Source organism: Mytilus edulis, chromosome 7, assembly GCF_963676685.1.
Source record: "Mytilus edulis chromosome 7, xbMytEdul2.2, whole genome shotgun sequence".
In the NCBI taxonomy this organism is placed as follows: Eukaryota; Metazoa; Mollusca; class Bivalvia; order Mytilida; family Mytilidae; genus Mytilus; species Mytilus edulis.
The window spans coordinates 75967604-75987198 of record NC_092350.1 but is presented as its reverse complement, the minus strand read 5'-3'; the positions used below and the strand labels follow the sequence as shown (position 1 = coordinate 75987198).

The 19595-nt window shown below is 31.5% G+C and overlaps 1 long non-coding RNA gene across 1 annotated transcript; it reads left to right on the top strand.

Annotated features, from left to right (window-relative positions):
- The first annotated feature begins 11140 nt into the window (after positions 1-11140).
- LOC139483646 (uncharacterized) lies at positions 11141-14545 on the top strand. The gene is made up of 4 exons (XR_011655067.1): positions 11141-11320; positions 11876-11980; positions 13286-13403; positions 14402-14545. It is a non-coding gene; the product is annotated as an uncharacterized lncRNA (long non-coding RNA).
- The last annotated feature ends 5050 nt before the right edge of the window (positions 14546-19595 follow it).

Sequence of the window (19595 nt, the reverse complement as noted above, 5' to 3'; positions counted from 1 at the left end):
ACACACAATATCAAACTATTGTCGACGAACCAGTACACAATAATTAGAAATCGGACAACACGAGCCATTAACAGGAAAAACTACTACAAACAAGAATAACAAGTGTGTTAGTGAGGGTGTATAGAAAACTACTTTCCGTGAGAATGTTTTAAAATGTTTAAAAAAGAGCAAGGGGTAATAAAAACATAAGCTCAAGAAAATCAAAACGCACTACATTAAACAAAAGTAGACGTATAACATTTAACAAATTAGCCGGATCTGAGACTGGAACGGGTTGTGCAGGAGAGGAAAGCAGTTTTTTTTTTTTATCTTTTGGTCGTTTGTAAATGATAACTGAAAAAGTCGCATTAATGATTTCATATTTTTTTAATTACTTAACAATTTGCAAGAATGATTAATAACGAAATATTGATATCCATTCAAGTACGTATGAAATCATTTTATAAACAATTCATTTAAAAAATACCTAGTGCTTTTCTATTACCATCTTTTAACTACCATTTACCTCTCTAAAACTTAATTTGATATTTTTAAAGTTAGTTTTTAAATGTTTTAAGAAACTAAGATACTATCTCCGTTTGACGAAGTTGACCTTGCCATACGTCATTTTGCATATGGCCGTTCGGTCAGGGTTTTCCCTGGGTATTGAAGTATTCATAGATGTTGAGGATGTACTTAGTTGAGGTTTATACATGTATTTCAGATGGTCAGACTCCTTGGTCAAAGCATGTTAAACCGTTTTGCTTAATAACACTAATTTTTCTTATCATATATGAAATTTATAGCTCAAAAAGGGTCATTTACCAAATTTTAAGCAGATTCTTGATTTCATTTCTTTCAATTTGAGACCCTTATAAAACCAATGCAAATATAAGGTTAAAGTCAAAGACAGTCTGCTTCCGCCAATTGTTTAAAATTAAATATCTCGAAAAGGAACTGCAAAAACTATCAATATTTTGAGCTTATGCTTATGATTTTCCGACTTATTGTATCTATCTTAAAATCTGTTTTTTTTTCTTAATTTCCCTTAAGTACATCCTTAAGCTTTAAAATGTTTGTTATTGTGACTTCCCCTTACATCTTATGAAATTTCGTTTGAATGGAGTGGCTCAATTTTATATTTTTTATTTGTGCTTCTTTTAATTGTTTCACTTTATGTTGAATTTTTTGTTATGGCATTGTCTATTTAATATGAATTTAGGTTTCGGGTACCTTTGTTTTCTCATATTACTCTTTGTGTATGTACAGCGTCAATGCATCGTTTAAATTATAATAATATCGATTCACTGACTTGTTACGAGTTAGAACACGTCTCATAACATGTCCAATTGACTCGGAATCTTATTGAATAGGGTTGTCATTGTTCGCGCCTAAGGCTGGTTTTTCCGAAAGTAGTATGACATGTATGACTTCCTTCATATAAAGAAAAGAACCGTAAGGATAAAGCCAAGAGTATTGAAAATTGTCTGAACTACCTACAATCAATCAATCAAATCACATGAACATAAGTGTTGGACATGGACCATGTTGTCAGTTTATTCTTATGTTGTGTTATCAATTCTATGTCCCAGGTTATTTGAGGGCTAGGTTCACTTAACACGCCAAAGCAAGACTAATTATATATAAAAATATGTCTGTGATTCAATCATTGGTGTTGGTTGCCGTCTGTAATAATTGTGTTTTTTATTGTGTGTCATGCATCAAGCCATTGTTATTTTCGCTGGAATTGTAAAAATGATTTTGTCCTGTTGAAACATTTATAGTTGACTGAATGGTATGAGTTTTAGTCATTGTCGAAGGTAATGAAGTGACTTATATTTTCTTAAATCCACTTCATTTGAAGGATGCTTGAAAATTGTATAATCTGCAGTCATTCCATATCTCCTTATTTTGTATTGAAATCAGTATCAAACATTTTCCAAAACCTTGAATGTGAATAGATAAAATACTGTTTACGCAAAGGTATTTTCATTTTAAAAATTTAAACCGGAAAAAAGGACTTCAAAGTGCCTGTATTGTTCAAGTTGCATATACCAATGATAAAAAATATATATATATAGATACATCTGTTGTAGAGTTGTCACTGACTCAGACGTACTTATAAATATAATTATTTTCTGTGACTGTATATTACATTAATTTGTAGGATCCTTTACTATAGATAATTTAGCTGATCTGTAACAATAACATCTTCATGCCTTATATATCATGTACTGTAGTACGCCGCTAGATTAAAACTGACGTGGAAAGGTAACACACGGCCAGCGAAAGCTCTTTTTATGAGAGCCTAGGTGGTCGTGTGGTCTAGCGGGACGGCTGCAGTGCAGGCGATTTGGTATCACGATATCACAGTAGCATGGGTTCGAATCCCGGCGAGGGAAGAACCAAAAATTTGCGAAAGCAAATTTACAGATCTAACATTGTTGGGTTGATGTTTAGACGAGTTGTATATATATATATATATATATATATATATATATATATATATATATATAAGTGCCTATAAATAGCAGCACATGACATACAAATCTATACGAGTGTGGATTAATCAGTACAGAGATTAATTCAATTACACAAATAAAATTATAGATTGCCTAACAATGTAATTTTAACACACTATTTAGTATGTAAATATAAGAATGTTTAAAATATTTACAAAATGATGAAAATAAACGCAATATTTCGCTAGACCAACTAGCTTTATCAAGCGTGCATCTATCCAGGTGAAATCGGATGTAGATGATAAGAAACTTTTGCAGCTCAACGTCTGTGTTGCACTGAACTGCCTTCAAATAAGAAAATTTTGCAGCTCAATGTATATGACCTCTTGCATTTAGCTGCTTTGAAAATAAGAAAATTTTGCAGCTCAATGTACATGTTGCACTTGGATTTAGCTACCTTAAAAAATACATAATTGGTAGTCGAAGTTAGCAACGTCCATTGGCCAATATTACGGGATAAAAAGGACGATGCTTTGTTTTAAATTATTCTTTATCTTTCCTGTATCTTTTTTCGTCTTTTTCGTTAAGACCATCAGGTTCTAAAGTGTGGAGTTGGTGGATCCAAAAGTTTTCTCTTCTCCTTCTCGCCGTGGTGTCCCATTCGGTGTTGACTTCTATAATTTGGAAAGTGACATTATCAAAAGGATGTTTCGTTGAACGAAGATGTCTTGTGAGAGGACAGTTTTTGTTGGTTTTGTACGATGAACGATGGTTATTGAGCCGAATATTAAATTTGTCCATTGTTTCTCCCACATACTGAATGCCACAAGTGTCACATGTTAATATATAAATTGAGTTCTCCGTTTTACAGTTGGAATTAGAGTAGATGGTATAATTTTGTTTAGTAACGGAGCTGATGAAAGAACTGCTTGTATTGGCAGCTTTACAACACAAACAATTCCTTCGACCACATTGTTTGTAGCAACCGGGCGATGGATTAGGCTGCTTGGTTAATACAGATGTCACTAATTTGTCACGGATGTTTTTAGGTCTTCTGAAGGCCATGACTGGTGGTGAAGAAAATACTTTTTTTAGATTTAAATCATTTTCTATAATTTTCCAATGCTTATGAACAATGGATGACACATTTTTAAAATCAGGATGGTAAGTGAGTACAAGGGGTGTTCTGTTAGCTGCTTTATTCTTATCTTTGTACTCAAGAAGTTCTTGGCGACTAGTTTTGTTTGCTCTTTCGAAAGCGCTATCAATAATGTTGTTATTGTATCCTCGAACAACTAGATGTTTACGAAGTTGTCCAAGTCTAGCATTTTTCGTATTTTCAGTAGAGCATATTCTCTTGATTCGCAATGCCTGGCTGAATGGGATACCACGGGAGCAGTGTTTAGGATGGCAACTTTTAGGAGAAAGGAATTGATGTTTGTCCGTTTGTTTGGTATGAAGGTCCGTTATAATGGTTCCGTTCTTGATGTAACTCGTAGTATCGAGGAAGTTTATTTTCTCCATAGATGATTCATATGTAAATTTTATTGAATGGTGGAAAGAGTTGCAGTGTTCTAGAAATTCATTAAGATGTTCTTGTGAATCTGTCCATTTAATGGACAGATTCACAAGAACATCTTAATGAATTTCTAGAACACTGCAACTCTTTCCACCATTCAATAAAATTTACATATGAATCATCTATGGAGAAAATAAACTTCCTCGATACTACGAGTTACATCAAGAACGGAACCATTATAACGGACCTTCATACCAAACAAACGGACAAACATCAATTCCTTTCTCCTAAAAGTTGCCATCCTAAACACTGCTCCCGTGGTATCCCATTCAGCCAGGCATTGCGAATCAAGAGAATATGCTCTACTGAAAATACGAAAAATGCTAGACTTGGACAACTTCGTAAACATCTAGTTGTTCGAGGATACAATAACAACATTATTGATAGCGCTTTCGAAAGAGCAAACAAAACTAGTCGCCAAGAACTTCTTGAGTACAAAGATAAGAATAAAGCAGCTAACAGAACACCCCTTGTACTCACTTACCATCCTGATTTTAAAAATGTGTCATCCATTGTTCATAAGCATTGGAAAATTATAGAAAATGATTTAAATCTAAAAAAAGTATTTTCTTCACCACCAGTCATGGCCTTCAGAAGACCTAAAAACATCCGTGACAAATTAGTGACATCTGTATTAACCAAGCAGCCTAATCCATCGCCCGGTTGCTACAAACAATGTGGTCGAAGGAATTGTTTGTGTTGTAAAGCTGCCAATACAAGCAGTTCTTTCATCAGCTCCGTTACTAAACAAAATTATACCATCTACTCTAATTCCAACTGTAAAACGGAGAACTCAATTTATATATTAACATGTGACACTTGTGGCATTCAGTATGTGGGAGAAACAATGGACAAATTTAATATTCGGCTCAATAACCATCGTTCATCGTACAAAACCAACAAAAACTGTCCTCTCACAAGACATCTTCGTTCAACGAAACATCCTTTTGATAATGTCACTTTCCAAATTATAGAAGTCAACACCGAATGGGACACCACGGCGAGAAGGAGAAGAGAAAACTTTTGGATCCACCAACTCCACACTTTAGAACCTGATGGTCTTAACGAAAAAGACGAAAAAAGATACAGGAAAGATAAAGAATAATTTAAAACAAAGCATCGTCCTTTTTATCCCGTAATATTGGCCAATGGACGTTGCTAACTTCGACTACCAATTATGTATTTTTTAAGGTAGCTAAATCCAAGTGCAACATGTACATTGAGCTGCAAAATTTTCTTATTTTCAAAGCAGCTAAATGCAAGAGGTCATATACATTGAGCTGCAAAATTTTCTTATTTTGAAGGCAGTTCAGTGCAACACAGACGTTGAGCTGCAAAAGTTTCTTATCATCTACATCCGATTTCACCTGGATAGATGCACGCTTGATAAAGCTAGTTGGTCTAGCGAAATATTGCGTTTATTTTCATCATTTTGTAAATATTTTAAACATTCTTATATTTACATACTAAATAGTGTGTTAAAATTACATTGTTAGGCAATCTATATATATATATATATATATATATATATATATATATATATATATATATATATATAATAATAATGTTACTCCTGCAAACATTATTTTTCTTTTCTCGTTCAAACTTTTTGAAAATTGTTAATAATGATATGAATATAGATTAAGGAGATGTGGATGATTGCAAATGGGACAATGCCGACTTTAATCATTTGATTTATTTGCATACGATATATAGCTTATCATGTGTTTAAACTATTAGTCTTTCTGATTAAATATAAGATATGACTTAACTATTAGTCTTTCGGATAAATTATAAGATACGACTAAACATATCTGGTCTTTGTTAGTCTTGTATTATTTTGATTTTAGTTTCTTGTGTACAATTTGGAAATTAGTATGGCGTTCATTATCACTGAACTAGTATATATTTGTTTAGGGGCCAGTTGAAGAACGCCTCCGGGTGCGGGAATTTCTCGCTACATTGAAGACCTGTTGGTGACCTTCTGCTGTTGTTTTTTTCTATGGTCGGGTTGTTGTCTCTTTGGCACATTCTCCATTTCCATTCTCAATTTTATTAATAATATTTCGATCATTTTATTTATTAGATGTTTTCATTTTTCTGTTTCTTACCATCATTACATGTAGTTTACTAAAAAACATATGAAAAAAATCATCGTCATAAGGCTATTACTTAAAGAAAAACAATTTCAAGCATGTTAATTTACAACTATGTAAGCTAAAACGAGAATGTAGGACAAGGTTTTGTAATCTTAAATTGCAAAAATAGAAATTAATCGCTTGTATTAATTAATGATACATAACAAAAAGCAGCAGCAGGTGCTTCCAAAAATAATATACAAAATGTTAAATAAATCAAAATCCCATTACCCCTGTTCATATCAAATGTCGTTAGAAATACTTTATATTTTGTTTCATATAGTAATTGATTTTTAGAACGAACAATAAACATCACTGGCTATTGGAGAAATGTAATAGTGTGTCCTTGATTTAGATAAAATTATTAGTTTTATCAAGTGCTACTAAAATATTCTAATTCAAAGAGTTGGTTTCTGTAAGATATTTACAAAACACTCAAAACCATAATACAGAAATAATTTGTTTGATAATTGATCCCAGGATGGTGCAAATTTGTGAATATGGGCACCTACGTACCTACTTATAGAACAGAACATACATGTTCAACATCAGGGGGTGAAGGAAAGTTTATGTAATTAAATGAGATAAGGTGACTGTAATTTAAAAAACAACCAGATTAATATTATGTTTGACTATTATGTCAGGTATATAAGCCGACAACAGTCCATTCTGTAAAATATTTGTTTAATATTTTACAGAATCGACTGTTAGAGGCTTATATCTTACTTAAAACATTGTTTAACACGTCGAAAAAAGTAAAACAAAAGAAACAGCAAGCAAAGATATAATTTCATCAAGTAGGAAAATTGTTTTGTAAATAAACTTCTTTACATTAAAATTTATCCTACATGTTGCAATTGGCCCCTTTAAACAGTAGCTCAACTAAAAAACAGGTACTGCTACATGAAGAATACTACACAGGGTATGCGTATCATGATTTGCACGTGCACAAGGACTTATCATATTTTCCGCTCATAGTATCCGTGAAAATCTTTACATGTGTTTTGTGTTTCAAAATGTATAAAGTGATTAAAGTATATTGTTAGTGCAAGAACGAAGAAAGAGAAAGACGGACGAGGTTAAATCTTAAAAAAAAAAAGAAATTCACAAAGGGAAAAAAACAAGACTTACAACGACCATAATCAACTTATTGAATTAGTGCGAAAAGAGACAACCCAAAACATAAGAAAAATTTCTGTGATATAAGTATTGGTAGTGTTAAAAATCAATTGAAAGTTTTTTTCCCTCAAGAGACCGTTTTGATGAGTGACAAAATTATTGTATTGGGAGTTGACTTTAATACAATGTTGTTTTTAATTGTCATTTGTTCTTTAGTTGTATTTTTCTTTACTTGATGAAAACAATTAGGGTAATTAATAGTGTTTTTTTTTTATTTCAGTGATTGAACTATCATTTACCTGTAGGAATCAGTCATGCTACCTTACAGCTGTCAAATATTTTTAAGAAAGAAGAGGGCAATTCTTAAAACATATTGGACAGCTAAAGGTAAAATAATGGTTTCTTACAGGTAAATGATAGTCCAATCACGGAAATAAAGAACCAGTTATCATCAGTGATAATGAACGCCATACTAATTTCCAAATTGTACAAGAAACTAAAATTAAAATAAACAAAGACCAGATATGTTTAGTCGTATCTTATAATTTATCAGAAAGACTAATAGTTTAGTCATATCTTATAATTTATCAGAAAGACTAATAGTTTAAACACATGATAAGCTATATATCGTATGCAAATAAATCAAATGATTAAAGTCGGCATTGTCCCATTTGCAATCATTCCACATCTCCTTATTCTATATTCTATATTCATATCATTATTAACAATTTTCAAAAAGTTTGAACGAGAAAAGAAAAATAATGTTTGCAGGAGTAACATTAATATATATATATATATTTGTTATCATTGGTATATGCAACTTGAACAATACATGCACTTTGAAGTCCTTTTTTCCGGTTTAAATTTTTAAAATCAAAATACCTTTGCGTAAACAGTTCATGTGATTTGATTGATTGATTGTAGGTAGTTCAGACAATTTTCAATACTCTTGGCTTTATCCTTACGGTTCTTTTTTTATATGAAGGAAGTCATACATGTCATACTACTTTCGGAAAAACCAGCCTTAAGCGCGAACACTGACAACCCTATGCAATAAGATTCCGAGTCAATTGGACATGTTATGAGAAGTGTTCTAACTCGTAACAAGTCAGTGAATCGATATTATTATAATTTAAACGATGCATTGACGCTGTACATACACAAAGAGTAATATGAGAAAACAAAGGTACCCGAAACCTTAATTCATATTAAATAGACAATGCCATAACAAAAAATTCAACATAAAGTGAAACAATTAAAAGAAGCACAAATAAAAAAGATAAAATTGAGCCACTCCATTCAAACGAAATTTCAGAAGATGTAAGGGAATTACAAACATTTTAAAGCTTAAGGATGTACTTAAGGGAAATTAAGAAAAAAACAGATTTTAAGATAGATACAATAAGTCGGAAAATCATAAGCATAAGCTCAAAATATTGATAGTTTTTGCAGCTCCTTTTCGAGATATTTAATTTTAAACAATTGGCGGAAGCAGACTGTCTTTGACTTTAACCTTATATTTGCATTGGTTTTATAAGGGTCTCAAATTGAAAGAAATGAAATCAAGAATCTGCTTAAAATTTGGTAAATGACCCTTTTTGAGCTATAAATTTCATATATGATAAGAAAAATTAGTGTTATTAAGCATAACGGTTTAACATGCTTTGACCCAGGAGTCTGACCATCTGAAATACATGTCTAAACCTCAACTAAGTACATCCTCAACATCTATGAATACTTCAATACCCAGGGAAAACCCTGACCGAACGGCCATATGCAAAATGACGTATGGTAAGGTCAACTTCGTCAAACGGAGATAGTATCTTAGTTTCTTAAAACATTTAAAAACTAACTTTAAAAATATCAAATTAAGTTTTAGAGAGGTTAATGGTAGTTAAAAGATGGTAATAGAAAAGCACTAGGTATTTTTTAAATGAATTGTTTATAAAATGATTTCATACGTACTTGAATGGATATCAATATTTCGTTATCAATCATTCTTGCAAATTGTTAAGTAATTAAAAAATATGAAATCATTAATGCGACTTTTTCAGTTATCCTTTACAAACGACCAAAAGATAAAAAAAAAACTGCTTTCCTCTCCTGCACAACCCGTTCCAGTCTCAGATCCGGCTAATTTGTTAAATGTTATACGTCTACTTTTGTTTAATGTAGTGCGTTTTGATTTTCTTGAGCTTATGTTTTTATTACCCCTTGCTCTTTTTTAAACATTTTAAAACATTCTCACGGAAAGTAGTTTTCTATACACCCTCACTAACACACTTTTTATTCTTGTTTGTAGTAGTTTTTCCTGTTAATGGCTCGTGTTGTCTTTCTAATTATTGTGTACTGGTTCGTCGACAATAGTTTGATATTGTGTGTTAACTTATGTGTTTTCTATCTTTCGGCGTGAATTCAATTCCAATTTCAAGATCAACGATTTTCAGTTTGTCAAATGCATATTGTTAGTTCACCGACGCATTCAATTGCTTTCTGGTGGGTTTCAGTTAATTTAACATAGCTTCTTGTTAATTTTGGTTTCATTATTAACGGGCTTTAACTTCTTAAATTGAATAAGTATATAAAGCAAGGTGATTTCCATAGTACATTATAACTTAACCTACAACTTTGTTACTCAAGGACGGAAACTTACCTTACTTACTTACAGTTTGCAATGGCTTGTTTAAGCTACAAAGGTAATAATATTAAGAAAAACAAATCATAAATCTAAATCACTTTGCGTATTAGACAAAAATGAAAGTTGCTTTTTTGTACTTTATTTAAAGTTTACAGCGATGACATCGCTTAGGACCACATATCCTCATACCACTGTACGTTCACATCTTGTTTTGTTTTATGGCGAAGGTAAGTCTCGTTCGTGTTATTTCGAAGACGAGTCAACTCCACTGATAAGGTTTATGTTTCTGTTAAAAATTTTGTATGAGAGAAATTTTATACTCCATGGAACATTTGTTTTCATGAAAACTCAATAAATATTAAAACAATGTTTTGATAGACTTCTTCTATGTGCATTGAACATCAACTGAATTTATCAAAATAGAAAGTTCTTATATTTATTTCATTAACAGATTAATTAATGGCAACGCTCAATGTAATCATAATTTGCAGAAATTTATGTATGCTCCTTTGTTTTTCATTTAATATTATATAGCCAATACTGAACTGTAATTCGCTATTGTGTGATACCTTATCTCTTGGTATAATTTACCGCGTTTCATAGAAGTAACACGTGGGTCGTTCTATATGGAGCAGGAACTGTTTAGCCTTCCGGAGCACTTGTGATCGTTCCGGTTATTAGTTTGGATCCGGTTGCTCGACTTTAGTTTTCTACGCTTTTCAGTATATTTTTTTTTGCCATGGCATGTCTTTATCAGTTTGTTTTCGAATCATGCATTTGGGTGATTAGGGACTTTCCGTTTTGAATTTTCCTCGGAGTTCAGTATTTTTGTGATTTTACCTTTTGGTTTAACCATAGGAATGCAGATTGCCTACAGAAAGCAGTGTAGCATCCAACAAAAATAGTTTGTCAGTATAAAAAGTTACCATTTTGATATGTATACTTGATATGTGGCTGACATTTTCGAGTCTTTAGAATACCACATATCAGAAAAAATTGACATCTATAGTGTTGATTAGTTAGCAGAAATGCAGAAATTTACATGATATTATTTTGATCAAGGTTCATTAGATAGTAGAAATGCAAACATTAAAATGATATAATATCGATCAATTAACTTTAGCTGTAACGTAAAAACTGTAAAAATATAAAAATATTGTGTCCATGCTTTGTATTAATATTGGTGAAAAAATGTTATATTTTTGTTTACAACTTACAGGTTTGATATTACTCGTTATTGCTTCCACTGTCCTTGGTAGCTACCAAAATGATAAAAAGAAATCGAGACCAATAACATATAGGCAGTATTGTCGTGACGGAGATTCCATTGATAAGCTATTCCCTGATCCGTTTCCATTTACGTGTAAACCGGGACCAGGAAAAAACGTAGTGTGCCAAACTCTATGTAAGTATATGTAAAGTACTTAAACGATATCCTCACTATTAAGGTAAGGTACTCAAACGATATCTTCACTATTAAGGTAAGGTACTTAAACGATATTCTCACTATTAAGGTAAGGTACTTAAACATGTTAAACGATATCTTCACTATTAAGGTAAAAAAAAAAACTTTCAACAGTTGAAGTTTCGTAGAAGTGAAAATCAAACTAGCTAATTTATCATTTACATAGTATATACCAAGCTGATAAACGGTATACACACTTTTAATCTTAGTATTTATGAAGAGTTTATAAAATGCATAATTAGGCAGAAGGAGAGCATTTTAATGCAAAATGAATATGCTTTGTATTAGACCGATACACTAATCCGGATTTAAACGTGTCAGTTCACTGTGATAATCAGTAAGAAACATATAAGAACAACCGCATAATTGAAAAAAAATGAGTTTTACGGACTGAACACAAATCCTATTTGAAAAAGCATATGTCCTGCCAATGTTTATATGCAAAAAACAATTCTGTATCGATTTAATCAATCTATCTTCTTTTTTTTCCGGTAGTTTATAATTTGAAAAACTCTTTCAAATGTCCTGGATATGGCTATATAAGTGGATGGGAATATTTAGAAGGATTTGGTCAAAACGTTCGATGTTGTGAGGACAAAAGTAAGTAATACTAAAAACATGTCATTGTTGTAGACAGTATAACGTATGACATGTATGTGATATTGGTGTAATGGAATGAATTGTAATTCTATCAAGTTCTAAAAGAGTTGGATATGTACCGCCAATTTATAAAATGGGCTATGAGCAATGCTATTACACCAGAATAGGATAACAAAAAGCATTTAATTCTTAAATCATAGGATTATTATTATTTTACGAAGCACAGGAATAATTAACATAATCAAATGTCTTCTTGACTGATTGGTTGATTTGTGCTTAATGATACTTTCTACACATTTGAATATTTCGTGACGGTCATTTCTTTAAGATAGCCATGTTACTTCAGACAACTGCCCCCCCCCCCCCCCCCCCCCCCCAGTTATAATGACCTTTTTTATAAAGCCAATAAATCTATCTGGGTTTAATATATAAAATAATTTGTCTTCATGAATGAAATGTTCAACTTCTAATTGTATATCATTATATAGGTTTTGTCTGATATTTGTATTTACTTTGCATTTAAGAATAATTGAAATTCATCTTCGATTTTTACATAGTCTTTATTCTCAAAGAATTTTAGTGCACCGACCAGTTTTTAATTCAAGACCATGATCACTTATACGGAGTTTAGTAAAATGCAGAAGGACTATTTAATGATGAGTCTGAGAGTTTATCATAAATTAATTCTTAATAAGACTCCATTTTTAACAGCTTTTCTAACAGTTTACGTTTTGTCGGACTTCTTTTATCTAACCAGTTTTCTTTTTGTATTTCTTTTTTCTCACCATTCGGGATGATTTATTTGCTGTCTTAAGAAAAACTGAGATAAGCTTTTCTGTGGCTAAATTAGTTCCATTTTGGCCCTCTGAAAATGTTTTGGTATCATCATGTATAGTGTTCAATTCAATTCTTTATTACTTTAAGCACATTATGCTTATTAGTGCAATAAATACAAATACATTTCTATAACACAACATGACATAATACATCAGAGAAGCAAATAAATATCAAGTATTGACCAATAACAGTTTGGTCCTATGATTAAGTGCATTAAACAAGAATTTACACAAATTACGCAAATCTTTTACATTTTCAGTGCTGAGAAGTTGCACTAATTTGAACATTAGTGTTATTCATAATAGTTTCATCACAGAGAACGTAATGATTGTAATATTTTCAAAAATACACAAACAGCTCTTGTATTAAATTAACAGTTCAAATATGCTAAAAAAATATCTTCAGCTCTTGTTATGTTTACATGAACAAATAAATATTTGAGCTGTTATAAGTAATATTTTTTTGCAGACATAGAGTACACATACAGAGATTGTGATGTACAAGTGGACGACGCGACATCAAACGGGCGGTCGTATAGAGTTAATAAAGGGAAGGTTATCGTTGGTTTTAACAGTGAAGATGGCGGGTTTGTATACTTTTATCTTTACGTATGTTTTATAATTGAACTAGATTCATATTGAATGATAAAAAATTGGCAAAGAACTATTCCAATTAACTGATTATTTCCGCTTAGTCTGAAGCAAATGATTTAACTATGATATTTCAAGTATGGCACTGAATGTGTACATAATGCAGATAGCTCTATATAAATTTTGTGTACAGTTTTGTTTCCTCTTATAGTTGACGTGTTTCCCTCAGTTTTGGTTTGTGACCCGGATTTGTTTCAGTTAAATCGATTTATGACCATTGAACAGCGGTATACTACAATTGCCTTTATCTAGTACAAACTTCGGGAAGATCCAAGTTTAATTTACTCGTGGTACTGCTTCTACTCGCTGAAGACGTGATCATAACTTGCCCTTGAAATTTTGTTGGTTATCAGTATAAATATATACATATATGTGCAGACATACTTACATATTTTAAACGTTGCATATTGCTTCATTTGAACAAATATTGTGTTGTAATACTGATTGATTGATTGTTTCTTGCTTAACGTCCAGTTTAAACCAGTTAATACATATTCAAAAATATATTGTCACAATCATGATCCATTCATATATTTCTCAGTTATTACATATTCAATTTTTTACATCTAAATTTGTATTTAAAACTTTTATGATTAAACAGCAAGTAAACAAAAAATATATATTCGAAAGATAATAGTTAATTACCCATTGATATTTTAACTTGGCAAAATTGCAACCCACACGTATCAAAACGGCACCCTTTCAAGTAACTCGTCTGTGTATTACTTTATATATAAAGAGTATCTTTCCCCAAACATGTCATTAAACAAACACAGAAAACAAAGTAATATCAGGTACTTCAAGTATGGCACAGAATGTGAACATATCAGAATTAAGGATAGTGCAGATAGCTATATATATATTCGTACGTTAAGTTTGAACTCTATTTACTTTATTTGTATACTTATTTACAATTTCGTTTAATATATTACAGAGTTACTTGGAACAACATAGAATGTTCATATACAAAATGTCCAACAAATACTTGGAGAAAACAAGTCGATTCAACATATTATAAGGGAAATTAGATCAAGGAAGAGGAAAACATGTCGAACTCTGAAGTTAACATTATGTAGAAATGTTCCAGAAAATAAAAATAAAAATAAAAAAAAACAGTATATACGTTTTTCTTACTTATTTCTACTTTATAGCTCTTTCAAGGTACTGTCCTTGATCATGAACTAATTTAGTTACTGTTAAGTTAGAAATGGGTGCATGTAATTGTTATCATTGTGATTCAACGACCTCGGCATCAATGCGAGGTTTCATTTTTGCGATCCGCCGTTATTTTGTTTTCCGTCTGATTATTGACTGATCATAATGCACAATCTTTTGTTGAAAATAATTTACAGGATCTAAGCATATTCATTTCTTACTAACATTGGACTATTGTCCTACACATTTGTTACGTCAGTTAATCAAGTAAATCAACTAAGTTTAAACTTGCGCTATTATAAAACAGTTGAGGTACCTTTTAATAACAGCGTTTTCACGATTATATGCGTAGAATGATGTCCAGATACTAATTATACTTGGTATTTCTGGTTAGACAGTTGACAGAGTGCATGTCCATAATATGGTTATTACTCGATGTAAGTATGAAACGCATGGTTATATTTGGTTAGTGCTAGGATATATATCTTGTTCTATACTAATAATATTAGTTACTAAGTTATAGCAATAATACGAAAAGTTGTGTTGGCTTGTAATGTATTGGAGTATATGTGACGATTCGTTAGCCGTAGTTGAACTCCTGTTGTTGTCAATATTGTCCACGGCTACTGTTGTAAAAGCACTAATATTCGCGGAAGCATCCCCATATTCAATACTGAATGTTTCATAGATTGAATCTTTTAGTACTGTTGATAAATGGATAATTGGATCATACACAAACGACTTATGTAAACTGTACATTTTGTCATTTAGTACATCCTTTACTGGTCCTAGCATCTGGTAGACGGGCCATATTATACATTTATAGATGGTTCTAGTTGAGTTGAATGTAATATTAAAGACAAATAAAACAGAAGTAACTTTGAAATGGATAGCGTCGTATTTGCCTCAATGGAATAATACGACTGCATCTGAATATTTGGCCAAACGATAATCAACTAATGTTTTTGATTACTGTGGACAAGAGTTTTGCTTACATCTTGTCTTTGTGAACTACTTTTATGTGTAGCTTTTTCACGTATCGATGTCGTACGAGCAGATTGTTGCGGTTGCCTGTTTAATTGCAACACAAATATAACCATTGAACAGAAGAAGTAAGCAACTGCCTTGTTAATTGCATGGCAAGCCTCAGATTACTGCTCATTACTATGTCCTGTTCCACCTGATCATAAAGAAAACTGTTTCATTCTAGTTTATTCTAGCTTAAATGTTAGAATAACGCCAGTATCCAAACGTGATCCCTCGTTGTAGACTACATTAAGTATGGTACCGTATGCAACTATGGTACCGTAGTTTTTCTGAATTGTCTTCACAAATCATTTGATGTTTGGCTTTAGTATAAAAATGAAGCATGCACTTGGTATCAAAGTCACTTGATTCTACTGAAGGTACGTCAAAACAAAACACTTTTGTAACCATATATAATGGATATTTGTTGATTTTGATATTTCAACATAAGTTATATTGTTCGAAGCATCCAGTCCGTCTAACATTCAAAATTAGAACTTGTACATTATTATTAAGTGAAATTTGCTGGTTTTGATATTTTGAGACGGCCATCTTGGATTAAAAGCAGCTATACTGAAATTTCAAAGTTGGTCCATGGATTATGTTTTTGAAATACCTCGCACTACTATCATGACAAATTTGGCACTGATTTTGATCTTGTAAAGATCTATTGATTTTGATATTTTACGGCGGTCATTTTGAAAGGTGGGTCCATAGCTAATATTTTTTTAAACACCCAAAACTACTACCATTCCAAATTTTGTGCTTTTATCATCAAACCCACAATTTGTTCACCGATCTGCCGTACTGTAGTGATCAGTATGATATTAGGCAGCATTATTGTATGACAACATAACCCGGAGTTGTTTTTGTCTCAATCGAATTGTGACTTTCGAACAGCAGTATACTAATGTTGCTTTTACATGTTTTATTAGTCATTATTTCATAAGTACAGACTCCTTCTAAGCCAGCACTCGTCTATCCGTGGCAGTTATTGATCTTTGCTTTCTGATAGTTTTTACTTAAGCACAACGAAGAGTCCAGTATAGTCGAAGTGCGCATATGGCATGCTGTAATTGTTAATTGGTTTCTATGACCAATCAACATGTTTTGATATAGCATTTCAAAAAATTTACCCAGAATGTATTTGGTTCCGACGAGGTGAATAACAACATGCACTACAATGTAGAAGTCATTAATTTTAATTGAAAAATAATAGAATAAAGAAGATACTTTTATTTAAAGAGACAGTAACGATATCAACATTGTTTTAAAAGTTATATTATAAAAATATTCATAACTCTATATAAAGTCTTGGTGAAACAATTACAATGTATAGATTTCCATTTAAGACGAAGCAGGCCCGCTTGCAAGTTTTACCCTAGACAGAACATTTCCAAAAACAAATTTTGAAATTATACATAAACTGAAAAATATATATTTCCATACTTTAATTTCAACGATCGAAACTTCGGACTAATTCCTTTCCGTTCACCCGATTAGAAGCTATTATATTATATAATGAATTTAGTATCATTGTCTTTCATACACTCATGGGTTGTCTCGAATTTGTCGAAGCGTTGTCATTCCTTAATTGTCCTTCAATGAAATTGTAACGTCATATTGCTTTGTAGATACGAAAACAAATAAATTCTATGAAAAATAAACAAATGCTTATCACACAGCTCACTTGAATCCATGACTAAAAGGTTAAATAAAAGTTTAAAACATTCTTAAAGGGGCACTAGCTGCCAAATTCATGATCACCGATTTGTCTCAAGTCCACATGTTTTATTTATAACAATGTAAAATATGTTTCCAAACTATCAAAAGTATAAAATAAACAATGTACAGGACATGGTCTCAAAAAGATGTAGCTTCGTTTCGTGAGAATTTTAGCCAAGACGCCATCTAATTAACTATCGAGTTGACCTTATATGACCATATAAACGATGTAAACATAAAAAAACATAGATATGAATAGATTAATCCACACGTGCAATTGAATTTTTAAAAGTCTATTATATTGTATTATAGATTCAAAAACTATGTTTACCGTCGTTTTTAGCTTTATAAGAATGACTTTTTGTGGATCGAATCAATTAATCAAATTATTTACCTTTGTTTCACTTTCAATGTTTACATTTTTTCCTTTTAATAACCGTACACGGACATTGCATGCGTTTTTCTATCTCTTTCTACGGGGTTAAATTGGAGTTCACATGAATACGGGTTGAATAAGGTCGAATTATTCACTTGCAAGTGAATAAGTCATTATCAATGTTTATTAGGTTAATTTTACAAAATTGAACCATTTTAGCTGATAAAAGCTAATTATTATTTCACTTTTTCACTTTCATTAATGATTGAACAAAAAAATCATACTTTTGGTTTTTTATATATCTCGTAGCTAGTGCCCCTTTAAAAAATATTAAATGAATAGATGCAAAACCAACGATAATTATTTTTGGGTCTTCAAAATAATCACCTATCAAAAATAACTAAAAAATCTACGACAATCTGAATAACATACAAAACACTATAAAAATAAGAATATATGGTACCATTGATATCTGCAGTAAATATATAGTTAACTGTTTCGGGTAACATTGAAAATCTTTTTATATTGAATAAAATTTATAATAAACAAGTAGCTACTAGTATCACAGATCACCTTTAATAATATAAACATGTTTTGTAAAATGTATAAACTTTTTCAAAAGAACAGGTGTGAAGAAATTCAAACAAAACCTGACAAAAAGGAGACATCTTTAAATATTGATGGACAACATAAAGTTTTGAAACAAGAGGCAAAAATTAACAACCACAAATACTAACATTTTACCTTTATAATTACCTAGATATTTAACTTTCAGTGGAATTTAAGCGAAGTGTATTTATGTATGCATTTCAACAGTATAAATTATTATAGATCACATTTGAACTGATTATAATGCCTATATAATGTTTTTCTTGCAGTACGAGATGCTCTTTTAAAAAAAGTTGTAAAAAACCAGATTATAGTAAACGCTTTAGTACTGGTACATGTATCTGCAACTATAATTACAGTTGTTCAAGAAATATATACTTGGTGACTGTAATGGCATGTTTCTTGTGAAGACATAATTGTCTATTAACAAAATAACACGTGGCACTTTAGAACTTTGATATTGAAGATCGAATATAACGTCATTAGTAGCCGCTGCTGTAGTATGACGAATACAAAACCACTCGTACCACAATAACTATGACGTAAACAATTATTCCCGTCACAAACGCAGCAATGACAAAATTTCTGGCATTTCTAGCTTTTGTTTCTGCGAAGGCATAATCGCCGTCGTTTGCTGCTCTGTTTGCCTACAATGAAAATAACATAAAGGTTAGCAAAGATTTGGTCAACGAAAATAGAATATACGATAAAGGTAAGCGTAGATTAAGTCGACGAAAAACGAAATATCATATTCAACAAACATTCTGTATACCAATTATAAATTCCTCCAAGCATGACGAATAAATTGTAAAAAACTGATTAGTTAAGGGAATTTTCTAAGTCCAAGGACCATAACGCTGCACAAAATCATCAGAACGGAACAAAATTCGAACTTGATTTGTAACCTGTCCTAATAAAACAATGTAGCAAATATTAAACCAATGTTTTAAACATGAAGAAAAAAGTGTGGAAAACTGATTTCCCGGACGAACGAAGTCAACTTCGATAGAAAGAGACTCACAAAGGTGAACGAAAATAACTTATACTAGAAACATGAGAAAGGTAAGCTTAGAACTAGTCAATGAAAATAACTTATACGAGAAACATGAGAAAGGTGAGCTTAGAACTAGTCAACGAAAAAAACGTATACGCGAAACATGAGAAAGGTAAGCTTAGAACTAGTCAATGAAAATAACTTATACGAGAAACATGAGAAAGGTGAGCTTAGAACTAGTCA